The 12,300-nt window shown below is 41.7% G+C and overlaps 1 protein-coding gene and 1 long non-coding RNA gene across 3 annotated transcripts in view; one reads left to right on the top strand and one right to left on the bottom strand.

Annotated features, from left to right (window-relative positions):
- The window catches only part of KEL (Kell metallo-endopeptidase (Kell blood group)), a 171,567-nt gene that overhangs the window by 81,004 nt on the left and 78,263 nt on the right, over window positions 1-12,300 (top strand). The gene's annotated exons all lie outside the window — the stretch shown is intronic.
- On the bottom strand, window positions 4,860-11,988 carry LOC112316146 (uncharacterized). Of its 2 annotated transcripts, XR_008427043.2 has the most exons (5): window positions 11,919-11,988; window positions 11,677-11,789; window positions 11,127-11,174; window positions 10,696-10,739; window positions 4,860-8,646 (listed from the first exon to the last, which is right to left on the bottom strand). It is a non-coding gene; the product is annotated as an uncharacterized lncRNA (long non-coding RNA). The 2 variants fall into 2 exon arrangements; XR_006652958.2 differs by lacking the exon at window positions 4,860-8,646 and having other exon boundaries at window positions 8,836-10,739.

The raw sequence follows: 12,300 nt of genomic DNA, 5'->3' as shown, positions 1-12,300 counted from the left end.
GAGCAGGTGCAGCAAAACAAAACCCCGGGCCCATCTTAGAAATACTAAATCAGAATCTTCAGGTGTGCAGGGACTTGGCACTTTCAAATGTAGGTAATATTGCTGATATCTCAAATAGGTGTAGTGTTTGTTAAGGAAATTGATTACTGCATGATTTTCATGGCCTTGGAAGCCCCGTGGAAGCAAGCCTCTCAGAGATGTAGGCAGGGTAACAAGGAAGGCATTTTTACCTGCTTTTCTCCACTATCCCACACACAGGCAACTCCCTTGAATGGTAAAAACAGGCTATGCATGGACCATTGCAGAATATATGTGCCACAGAAACCAGATTTCTGTGATGTCCTCAACATGTGCTTGTGACCTACCCCCCCCCCCGGGAATGTGCTGCCTTCCCCAGCATCATCCATCCCACCCCCATTTCCACCTGTAGGACTCTGATGCTCAAATCCCATCTTCCCCAAAGAGCCTTTCCCGGTTGTCTTAGCCAGTGTGATTCCCCTCTGGCCTCTTATTATACTTGAAACCCATCGCAAAATTATAAATGCTCATTGTAAAGAAAAATGTAAGCACATGGAAGAAAATAAAAATCAATCATAATTTTACCTGCTCAACTAACCACTGTTACCATTCTAGTAGAGGAGCTTTCAATAGTTTTGTGTTTCTTTCTCTCATTCTTTATTGGCCAACATATGGGAGAACTATATTGTTTCTGTGAGAAACATTATTTTTTTTATTTCTTTAAATCATATACAAATTTAATGCATACATATGTGTGGGAACTCGACATACACGAGAAAGTCAGAGACCCCGTGTATATGACAGGTTCAAAGGCAGATGGGGAAAATGAGTTATGTGATATTCTGAGCTAGGGATGAGGTAAGGTGCCTTGGGGAGTTTCAAAGCAGGATAAGAAGAACGGGGTTTAGTAAACAGAAGTTTGCCCTGTCCTATAGCTAGGTCAAAAGAGGTTATCTCTGATCATCTCTTACTATGGGAAAGGCCCCTAATTCCAAGTCCTCTAGATAGTTAAGGAGGAGGGGACAGAAGTTTTTCTTGAGCCTGCAGGGCCTCAATTGCTTTTAACTCAAAATAATCTGCATACTGCTGAGGTACATCTTGAAGTGGCTCTTTCTGAACCCACGTGGTTCCCAGAAGTTGGGTTGGTAGATTGATCTATATCTCATTGAACCAGTCTCAGTTTTAAGAAAAGTTGAGTTCGGTTAAATAGCTGTGTCTTATTTCAAGAGGTAGTGATGCTGGTGGGCTCCCAAAGTTAAACCTAAGGTGCAAGACATCAGGTAATTAACGAGAGGCATATCTATGGGAACAAAAGAAGAACAATGGTTAATGGTTAGAACCCACTGGTTTCCAAGTTTGAAAGATTTCTAACTGTCTGTCTCAAAGCATCCTCATGTGGAGTGAAGGCAGGCAACAAGAGTCAGATAGGTTCTCCTGACCTGCATCTTGAACATCTCTGGTGCTATTTCTGCACTAGGTAAGGACTGTGCAATATGAGCGGGTGCGGTGACTTCTCTGAAGTTTATGTCAAGTTGTCTGACTTTAGTTTGCAAGGCTTTGGGAAAGGACAGTTCGCAGTGATTCCACATTGAAGAATGGGAAACGTTAGTTTGGAAAGTCACAGACAGACTTTGGAGGAAACCAGAAGAATTTAGGGTTCAGTCCAGTATGCAAGAAGCAAACAAACAAACAAACAAACATCCTCAAAAGCCAATGAACACCACAGAATCTAATGTCCACAAAGGTTAGTTATAATTTCTGTTGAAACATAATTTTCCCCTCTAAAATCAACTCCCCCAAAAATCACTACAGTTTTTTTCAAGGATAGTCAAATTAAGACTAATTTATTTGCAAAGTCTAGTTTCAATAAACTTGGCCTGATTATTTGCATAAGTCCAGCAAGAATAGTAATTAACCTCGTGGGCTTTTAAAAATCTGCTTTGCTGGAAGTTTTTATAAGGAATATCCAGATTGAACTTTTAACAGCCTCTAGAGGTTAAGAGACCAAGCCAAATACTTGCCATCAGCCTTTGCCTGCAAATTTGGGGCATTAATTCCTCTATTCTCGAGGTCCCCAAAATATCCTGAGGTTTTTTTGCATCTTCCAGGGAAATGTCCTTTGTTACATACCTGGAAAGCCTGCTGTGAACCATGGGAGCAAGGTAAAAGTCCAGTTTTTCAAACGGGCTTTTTATTGGCTTTCCTAAGTCAGTCTAGTTCCTTCATGCCCAAGCATGATGTTCCAGTCAAAGCCTTGGTAATATTGTGTTTTCAATTGTGTCCTGTTACAAAGAGAACAGATTCTTACCGAATTTATGCAAATAATTATGTTGCCATGAAAATACTACTACTCACTCATTAAGAGTTTCCAAATTCTGGAAGGATCAGGAAGTGAGAAAAAATAAGTGTTTCAATTCTGGTTACAAAGGTATAATTTACCAGATTGCTCGAAGTCGTAGGTACGTTAAGAAAAAACATTTTTTTTCTTATATCTGGAAAATAAAAATATGAAAGAATCAGGGATATTTCAAAGTCATAAAAATTGTAACCATCAGTTCATTGAGTCTGTTGTAATTAGAACTTGTTTTTCTTGAGTCTGGTTTGTTCATTGGTTCTCTGGATCTTGCCTGATAATTGAGGATGATTAGGGTCAGTGAGGATTCCCAGAAGTTTGCAAGTCTGTTTGTCAAGACTTGGGTCATTTACTCAGGGAGGCGGCTGCCTTCATCACCAGACCCTGGGAAAGGGGTTCCTCAAGTGGGAAACACCTACCAGTTTCTTTGCCACTGTGAGGGCATCCACCGTGTGGGTGTACACCGAGCTGCAACCCATTCAAAAACAAGAACTCATTGGTACCTCATACTAAGTGGCAGTTGAATAAAGTCCAGCTTAAATGCGCTATGGTAGATGAAAAAATGTAAAAAAAATTTTTAAAAAGGTGGGGGGAGGGCTTGCCATTTTGTCTGGAAGAACCAAGTAGCCATTTGGGTTCCCGTAGCCACAAATGTTCATTTAATATACCTTACTAAATGAACAATATACCTTAGAAGTTTACCATCACTTATTTTATAATGCTGTCCATGCAATTTAACAGGCCGAATAAGCCTAATTAGTTTAAAATTCCACTTTTGTAAGGAGAGAAAACAAATCTTTCGAGGTATTTCAGGCCCCTTCTGAAATACCTCAAAGTTATTCTCAAGTCAAGACTGTACTTAAAATTTGAATTTTGGGAAGTGTGTCAAAATATAGCAAAAGGTTTGGACATTTGACTAAATAGGATCAGAACTCATTATGAAGCAATACTTAATTATTCACTTAATCCAAGTGACAATAAAAGATCACAAACACATATACAAAAGTTTATATAATTCTTAGCAAAACCAAGTTCTTCCTATTGAGGGAATTCAGTTTTCATAAGTAATCAAGGATCTGATTAAGACAACATAAAGCACAATATTATTCTGATAAAACACAGAATCTTTGCTTCCTGGGCAGAAGACTTTCCCACAGTGTCATATCAGTAGCAGACCAGCAGTCAAAGAATGCTTAGAGCTTTTAGAGAAAGAGGGAGCCATGCTCTAACTTTTCATCAGCTTGCTTGTGATATTTAAATTCCCTTACTTGATTAAATTTATTTTAGTCTGATTTGGCTTGCCCACACACAAAATTTTCTCTCTCAAGTTTCCTTTTTCACAAGCTTTCTATAACTTCCTGTATCCCTTTTAGCAAATGATCTCATTGTCTCACCCACTTGGAAATAATCAGAACAGAATTACTTCATTTCCTTTAACAAAAACACATCTCCACATTTCAGACTTTTTAAAGAGCCAAATAGATCCTACTTTTCTTGTATACATAGTTGTTTACCTGTTATTATTAGTTTTTATAGCTTTATTTACATATATTAGAATTCTTAAACTTCAGAAACTTTAATTTCTAGTGAAAACTAAGAAGGAAGCAGTTGTGAACTGTCTGTCACTGCTGTAGGCTGACAAATTTATGAACCCATTTCTTAGTTCTGGAAATAAGTACCGTATTTTTCAGAATATAGGATGCACTTTTTTCTCCCCAAATTTGGGAGGAAAATGGGGGTGCGTCTTATAGTCCAAATATAGCTTACCTGGCTGGCGGGGGCGTGGTGTGGGGTCACAGGAGGCAGGAGCAGGGCCACATTTTTTGCTTCAAAAATTTTTTTCCCTATTTTTCTCCTCTAAAACCTAGGTGCATCTTATAGTCTGGTGCGTCATATAGTCTGAAAAATATGGTATTTCTTGATAGCATATTTTTTTTAATGTGGCACAGCACATGTTCACTAATAGACCCAACTATCTATAGTTTCTTTATAATAAGACGCAAGATGTAGGTGAACTTATGTTTAGTAATTAATGTTGTATTATTTTATCTCATTTGGAAATGATCTAGACAGTCAATGAATGAATACCCATCATTAATTTAGCTAGCAAAACTTCGAAGTTTCAAGTTAGCAAAGAGATTTGGGAAACCATTTTAAGTATATATATAATAAAATTATTGCTAAGGAGTTTACCTAAAAAGAAACTTTTTATCTTATATTTATTTAATTTGCTTGCTCTTAACAACTGAATTCAGATTACTTCTGAAAATTTTATCATACCAGCTTATTTTTCTTGCTGACAAATTTTGCATCAGTGATAAGATAAATTTATTTGACTAATAAACCCAGGTAAATAAAAATATTTTTTTTCAATCACTGGTTTTAAAAAAAAATTTTATTGTTATTCAATTACAGTTGTATGCCTTTTCTCCCCATCCCTCCACCCCACCCCAGCTGAACCCACCTCCCTCCCCCACTCCCCCTTGACTATTGTTAGATTGTTCTTAACTTCAATGTCTCTGGTTATATTTTGTTTGCTTTTTTCTTCTGTTGATTATGTTCCAGTTAAAGGTGAGATCATATGGTATTTGTCCTTCACCGTCTGGCTTATTTCACTTAGCATAATGCTCTCCAGTTCTATCCATGCTGTTGTGAAGGGTATAAGCTCCTTTCTCTCTGCTGCATAGAATTCCATTGTGTAAATGTACCATAGTTTTTGGATCCACTCATTTGCTGATGGACACTTAGGTTGCTTCCAGTACTCGGCTATTGTAAATTGTGCTGCTGTGAACATTGGGGTACATAGGTTCTTTTGGATTGGTATTTCAGGGTTCTTAGGGTATAATCCCAGCAGCGGAATTGCTGGGTCAAAGGGCAGTTCCATTTTTAGTTTTCTGAGGAAATTCCATACTGTTTTCCACAGTGGCTGGCCGCACAAGTCTGCATTCCCACCAACAGTGCACTAGGGTTCCCCTTTCTCCACATCCTCTCCAACATTTGTTTGTTGATTTGTTTATGTTGGCCACTCTGACTGGTGTGAGATGGTACCTCATTGTGGTTTTAATTTGCATCTTTCTGATGGCTAGTGATGCTGAGCATCTTTTCATATGTCTCTGTGCTCTCTGTATGTCTTCCTTGGAGAAGTGTCTGTTCAAGTCCTTTGCCCATTGGGTTGTTTGTCTTCCTGGAGTGGAGTTGTGTGAGTTCTTTATATATTTTGGAGATCAGGCCCTTGTCTGAGGTATCATTAGCAAATATGTTTTCCCATACTGTTGGTTCTCTTTGTATTTTAATGCTGTTTTCTTTAGCCATGCAGAAGCTTTTTATTTTGATGAGGTCCCACTTGTTTATTCTTTCCTTTATGTCCCTTGCTTTAGGGGACGTGTCTGTGAGGATGTTGCTACGTGGAATGTCAATAAAAATATTTTTTAATGCTGCTGACTCTATAGACATAGCTATTTTTTTTTGCATTAGATTTCACATATAAGTAGGATCATTTTTGGTTTTAAATTCTTGAAACTGAAGATTGGTCCAACTAGCTTAATCATACTCTACTCCTTTTTTAAATTTAATTAATTAATTTATTTTTATTCAGTTACAATTGCCTGCATTTTCTCCCCATCCCTCCACCCCACCCCAGCCAGTCCCACCTCCCTCCCCCACCTCTACCCTCTCCCTTGATTTTGTCCTTGTGTCCTTTATAGTAGCTCCTATAGACCCCTCTCCCCACTATCCCCTCCCCACTCCCCTCTGGCTGTTGTTATAATGTTCTTAATTTCAATAGACGTAGCTATTTAACTAAATGAAAGTGAAACCAGCTTTAATATCAAGTGTGTTCCCAGATCACATGATTCTGTAAGGCATTTGGGTTTGTTTCTGCTATAGTTTGGAGAACTCTCATATAAGTGCTTGTTTTTAAGCCAATTTAATAGTGCTTTTAAAAATGACATATCATTAGAGGTGGAAAATACTATAGAATACACATAAACACACAGACAGACACAAACAGAAACTTCCACTGAAAAATTACTGCCATAGGATGGGCAAGATAATGTGAAAGAACAGTTGGACCCAAACTGTCTCTGGCAGATGGGCTAGACTAGGGTTACGTGTATAGAGGGCTAACAGTTAAGATTTGTATCTGTCCTTGTCAAGGAAGCTTTGGGGCCAGAGAAGCAGCTGTGCTTTCAAACCCACCCTGGCCTCGTCTCAGGGACTGGGGATGGTAAAGATGCCTGGGCTTTGCGCTGCTTCTGGAGCCGCATTTCCAGTTTTGCAAAGATTTGTAAGATAAGAAGAATTGCTCTCAAAATTTGGGCTGTAACTTAAGTGACATCACAGGTTGACCTGCCTGCTGAGGGGCTTTGAAAGGTGTTATGTGAGTGTGGGTACGCTTGTGTGTGAGGATGTAGAGGGTGCAGTGTTTCAGAGGATGGGGCATTGTTTGACATTGGGACCTGATGCTAATCCTATTTGGCTAATAGGAGAGTCACTCCCAGCCTCCCAGTGAGCAATCTTTCCAGCATTGGTTGCTTTGAAGGAGGACAGCAGTGAGGAGAACCTGAGGCATGAGAGAGTCAAGCGCAAGCAGGGAGGAACCAGGACTCCCTTCACATTCCTACCTTCCCAGCCAGTGCTGCACAGGAGAGTAGAACCTTCCATTGAACTTGGTCAAGGGACTGGCCCTCCACCTTTGACTGGTGCCTCATTGATTTCATATATACCCCTCTATGCCTGTTCCCTTCTAGAGCCTGGCTCTTTGCAGGCATCTGAGGTCATGACCTTGAAACAAAGCTTTAATGCTCTAGAAACCTGTGAGCAGGCTGTTCTATCTCCTATATGTGTCCGCCTTGCACAGCAACACAGAGCCGGAGGAGCAGGTGGAGAACTAGGGTTCTCTAGTTCTAGAGCCCCCTTTCTGGGGAGTCCTGAGAATTCCTTCCCTTTCACAGATTTATGCTGTGAGTTCCCATTTCTGAGGGATTTCTTCAAACTTCCTGTTCCACATACCCACTGGCCCGCTCCAGTGAGATGCTTTCCTTGCAGACGTTCTTGGTTGCTGAGGAGCTCACTGTACATCGAGCAAAGTGAAGGGAGGGGGCAGAGGTGAAGTCTGAGAGAGAGAGCTGGGCTGGGGGTGGGGGCTGACGGAGGAGGGACCTTGGCTTATTTTTGTCAAGGGAACTGAGGATCTGGGGCTGGGGGAAGGGTCACCTTGGACTCTGTGATCCAAACCCGGCCCAGAGGCCTTTGGAACAGCACATCTCAGAGGCAGAGATACCTTCACACCTCTCCGGAGTTCGAAAGGGACAAGCTCCAGCCCCTTTTCACGGTGGGATGGAAGCCACCAGCGTGTTTCTGAGCTGGGAGTCTGTGGGGAGAGGGAGACGTGGAGCCAGCCTGGCTTTGGAATCAGAGCTTCAGCACCCAGTTAAACTGTAGCCACCGAGGAAGGATGAGGCAGGGCAGAGGGCTTCTGTTCCTGGGCGAGAGTCTAAGCCAGCGTGTGCTCTGAACACACCCCCACAGCCACACACAGTCCTACATCATACCATAGCCACACACAGTCCTCCATCATACACACAGCCGCACACAGTCCTACATCATACCACAGCCACACACAGTCCTACATCATACACACAGCCACACCCACATTCACATCCAGAGTCACACACAGCCACCACACACACCCCACACACAGCCACACTCAGCCACATACACCATCACACACAGTCATACCCACAGACATACACAGTCACACAATCGCACACAGTTATACACAGTCACACAGACATGCAAGGAAGGGGCCACTCTGGGAGATGATGGGAAGATCTCTTCCTCACAGGTTGGCATGAGCTTGGCATTTCCACATGGTTATGTGTCTGTCTTGCAATCTCCCCCCCGGCATGAGATACATATTATTATTAAATCAATGTTGTAAGTTAATTCACCCAATGACACAGGTAGTGAGTGTCCAGGCTACATTAATGTCAAGGTGTCTCTAATTGCACAAACCATCCTAGCCTTGTTCATCACACTGCCTCTCACACTTTAAAATTACAGTGTAGTCCTTGTGGCCAGCCTCTGCTTCTAGAATTCAGGGCTAAAATCTTACCTAGCAGCTCAGTGGTGCACTGAGGATGAGCAAGCGATGCCCGGGTGGGGGTTTCTGAAGGGACAGGCGGAAGGGGTGGGAGTCCCTTCAGGCCAGTTGGCAGCGGTTCCCAACACATCTTCTTAACCTTTGGAGATGCCGTTTCACACAGATTCTGTTTCTGCAGGGAAAGCCAACAGGATCTGCACGAGCGTACGCTCCAAGAATGTGTCCCGGGACAGGAGACAGGCTGTTCCTCCTGGTTTCATTGACTAAATAGTGTCCTTGTTTGAGAGGTCAGCTTAGTCCACTGACTTCACTGGTTTGCCATTTTAACCACATCAATCACACAAAACGTTGTTGAACTTCCCCTTGCCCGTCTGGCACTGCCCTGATCCAAGCCTCTCCTCTCTCTCACTTCAACCCTGTTTTCTGCCTTGTGGTGTCCGTAAGGACTGAACTCCGGACACTTTGCCTGGTTAGGTCGTTTGGGCTCCAGCTCGATTGGAGAATGGTTGCTGATAGGACCCCCCAGGGAACCAAGAGCTTAGTCCATCGAGGCTGTGCACAGAGAGAGCTTCCCCACACTTGCCCCATGAATGTCTGCCTCTGCGCCCTGGACACGTTTGGAGAGAATTTAGAAAAATAATTGATCTGAGAGATGTGGTTTTCTGCCCACATTGCTCACTTTACCTTTTAGGAGATGACTAGCTCTTCTGGACTTGCCCAGAACTTTCTCAGTTTTAGTACTGAAATTACTGTGTCTTGGGAAACCCTAATTCTGGACAAACCAGGGCAAACCTTATTCCCTTTCTGTCTCAGCTCCTAGCTCTCTATGTCCTTCAGCTCTCAGGACAATTTCCAGGCACTTTGGTTGGCTGGGAATGGGGTGCTGCTGGGAAAGTACTAAAATAATCCACTCCAGAAATGCCCTCTTCCTTTGGACTTTAAGCTCAGGATGGCAAAACTGGTCCACTTGCTTGCTTTCCTTCTCTCTCTGAAATAAATAAATAGAACCAGAGACAAATAACAACAACAGAATGCGTAGCAAAAAGAGAGGGATCACTTTAAGGCCCCCCTCTGTCTTTTTTTTCCAACCCCATAAACAAAGACTTAAAAATTTATGATTTATGGACATTTGTATTTACACTGTCCCTCCCCACCCCCCTTGCTTTAAATATATATCACTTTGGTGCTGACATATCCCAATGTCCTGCCCTAACTGCCTTCCTGAGCTCCAGACCCTCATTCTAATTGCCCGTCATTTACTCCCATCTGGCCATGTCATTAACCCTGGAGTTCTTGTGCACCCAAAACATATTCTTCTCAAATAATCTCTCTTTCCTGTTGTTACCACTGTTTCCCCAGTCCATTGGGTATGAAAAGTAGAGCCTCTTCTTTGTATGGAGCAAGAGAGATAGAACAGTGGGTCAACCAGCCATCTGGCCACTTGGCGGTCTTCTCCACCCCATCCCCTCAAAACTTTTTACTGAGATAACTAGAATAGCCTCCAACTGTTGTCTCTATATTCTAGTTCTTCCATTTTAAATAATATTAACAGCCTCTGCTGTTAATATTTAATCTTTATAAAGGGATGCTCTGATTGGGCCACTTTGTTGCTCAGAAATCTACGCAACTCTCTTCCCTACTGAGGTAAGTAAAAATCCCTCAATCTGGCACTCAAGGTGTTCTGCCCTGTGGCAAACTTGCATTTAAGGTTCACCTACTGCTGTTCTGTATAGACCCAGCACCTTCTAGCTGCAGTGGGTTTTCCACGGATTCCTAAAGATGCCCTGCTAATAGAGCTTCGCTCATCCTTCCATCCCTTCTCAATGCCTCCATGCAGTTCACATTTCCACTTCCGTACCACCTGTATTCCTCAAGGTGTGGTTTGCATGCTTCTTCTGTATGAAATATGTTCTAGTCCTTCTAGGCTGATGTCATAATACACATTTGAAACACTCAGTACTTTAAATGCACCTTTCTTGGAGAAGCTATTACACCCTTGCATTGGAGTTGTTTGCCTATTTGTACCCAGGTTCTAATGAAACATAAAGCTCGTGGAGGACTAACTTCTGCAGCATCTACAGTGCTTTGCATTTCACAGGGATGCAGCCAGAAGTCGATTTGCTGAGTATTGAAAGATGGGTAGCCTTCAGAAAGGACCTATGTGTTCATCTACTTAAAGGGGTGACCAAAAGTTGTGGGGACAGAAAAAAAGATAACTTACCTTGAATGTAGAGAGAAGACCAGTGTGGTTAGAGCGAAGGATTTCTGAATAAAATATTGGGAGATATAAATATTAAAAACATAAATAGGAGTCAGATGTTAAAGGCTAATTTGGACTCACACCAGTCACTTCAGAGGGCAACAGTCTGCCATGATGTTGTGTGAGACATTTTATTCAAACTCTGTGATCGTTTCTTCTTTGAAATTTGTCAGAACAGGGTTCCTCAGACCAATATATTAAGAGGTGAGTAGACTGGCTTTGGATATTGTTCTACTGTGGACTGTCGTTGTATGCGCTATCACTTGCAGGAACAAAGTATAGTCATCTGCCCTTTCTCTGACCTTGGATTCTGTGGTCAGGAACTCACGGTTGACTAAGTTCATTGGCTTAAGCTCAATAGTGATCACTGAGTTACTGATGCTTATAAATACCTGGCACTTCAGTGGCACGTCAGGGTCAAGCACAATTAGAATAGTCTTCTGAAAGGTAATATAACAGAAAGAAAGATGTTTTTAAAAAAATCAAAGTGAAATATAACACACAGTTAACAAAACAAATAATGTTAGACGACCTGTATTGAAAACCCATAGGTTGCTGCAGGTTCCCAGCCCCGTTTCTCAGAGAAAGCTACTTGCAGAGCTCCAGTACCTGTTTCCACACCGCTTAAGGATAAGCTTATGCTGATATTGACTGAGTTATCAATTTTATATATTTTCTATTCACTTTCTGCTGTGATAGAGATGGATTTAACTCTTTTGGACCCTACTCCCTCTTACCCTCCCTCAAATTATTACTATTTTAATTAAAGCATTGATCAGTGACTATATCATTTATTATTTTGGAAATTTTATTCATTGTGGTGTTACATATGATTTTATTTTTTCATTTTTTGGTTAAGATGTTGCATTTTGCAAAATAAAAGCAATATATTTTCCATTTGTGTGAACTTTTATATTCCTGCTTTTAATTCTTATCACATACCTTTGCATTTCACATAGCCCATGGAAAACTTTTTTTTTCTGGAGAGCTCCATCCTAGAGTCCCACATCTTCCTGCTTCCCACTGACCTGGTGACTCTATCCAAATACTGAATGCTAAGTTGATTAAATATAAGAACAATTGTCAAGATTAATGAATAGAAAGCAAAGTAGCTGATGAAGCTGATAGGATTAAGTAAAGGAAAATGAATACTCACAATGAAAAATAATTCAAATTCTACTTACCAGAATATGAGCTCAGAGCTTCATGTTATACTTTGAGTTCATTGAGGTCCATGTCTGTGCTATGTTTTTTCTATTCCCAGTTTCTGGCACAGAATAGAGCTTACGTTTCTTCCTGGACTGGGTGAATGTGATCAGGAGATCTGAGAGAACAAAAGGAAGTCTAACTTTGATAGCTCTGGCACCCGACTCGCGGGAGGCACATCCCCTTATACTCAGTGCTGGCCGGGCCACCTGTGAAGAATCGTGCTGAGTTCTGAGCCCTGATTCTCTTTCCCTCCAGCCTGGACCTCAGGATAAACTATGTACAGGTGACCAGTTATAGAAGGTGGGGAATAGGAGATGTAGGCGGGGGTGGGGGCTGGTGGTGGGGTCCTAGCTTCAG

Source organism: Desmodus rotundus, chromosome 6 (assembly GCF_022682495.2).
Source record: "Desmodus rotundus isolate HL8 chromosome 6, HLdesRot8A.1, whole genome shotgun sequence".
NCBI lineage: Eukaryota > Metazoa > Chordata > Mammalia > Chiroptera > Phyllostomidae > Desmodus > Desmodus rotundus.
The sequence above is the reverse complement of the archived record's forward strand: the minus strand, read 5'-3'. Positions and strand labels throughout refer to the sequence as shown.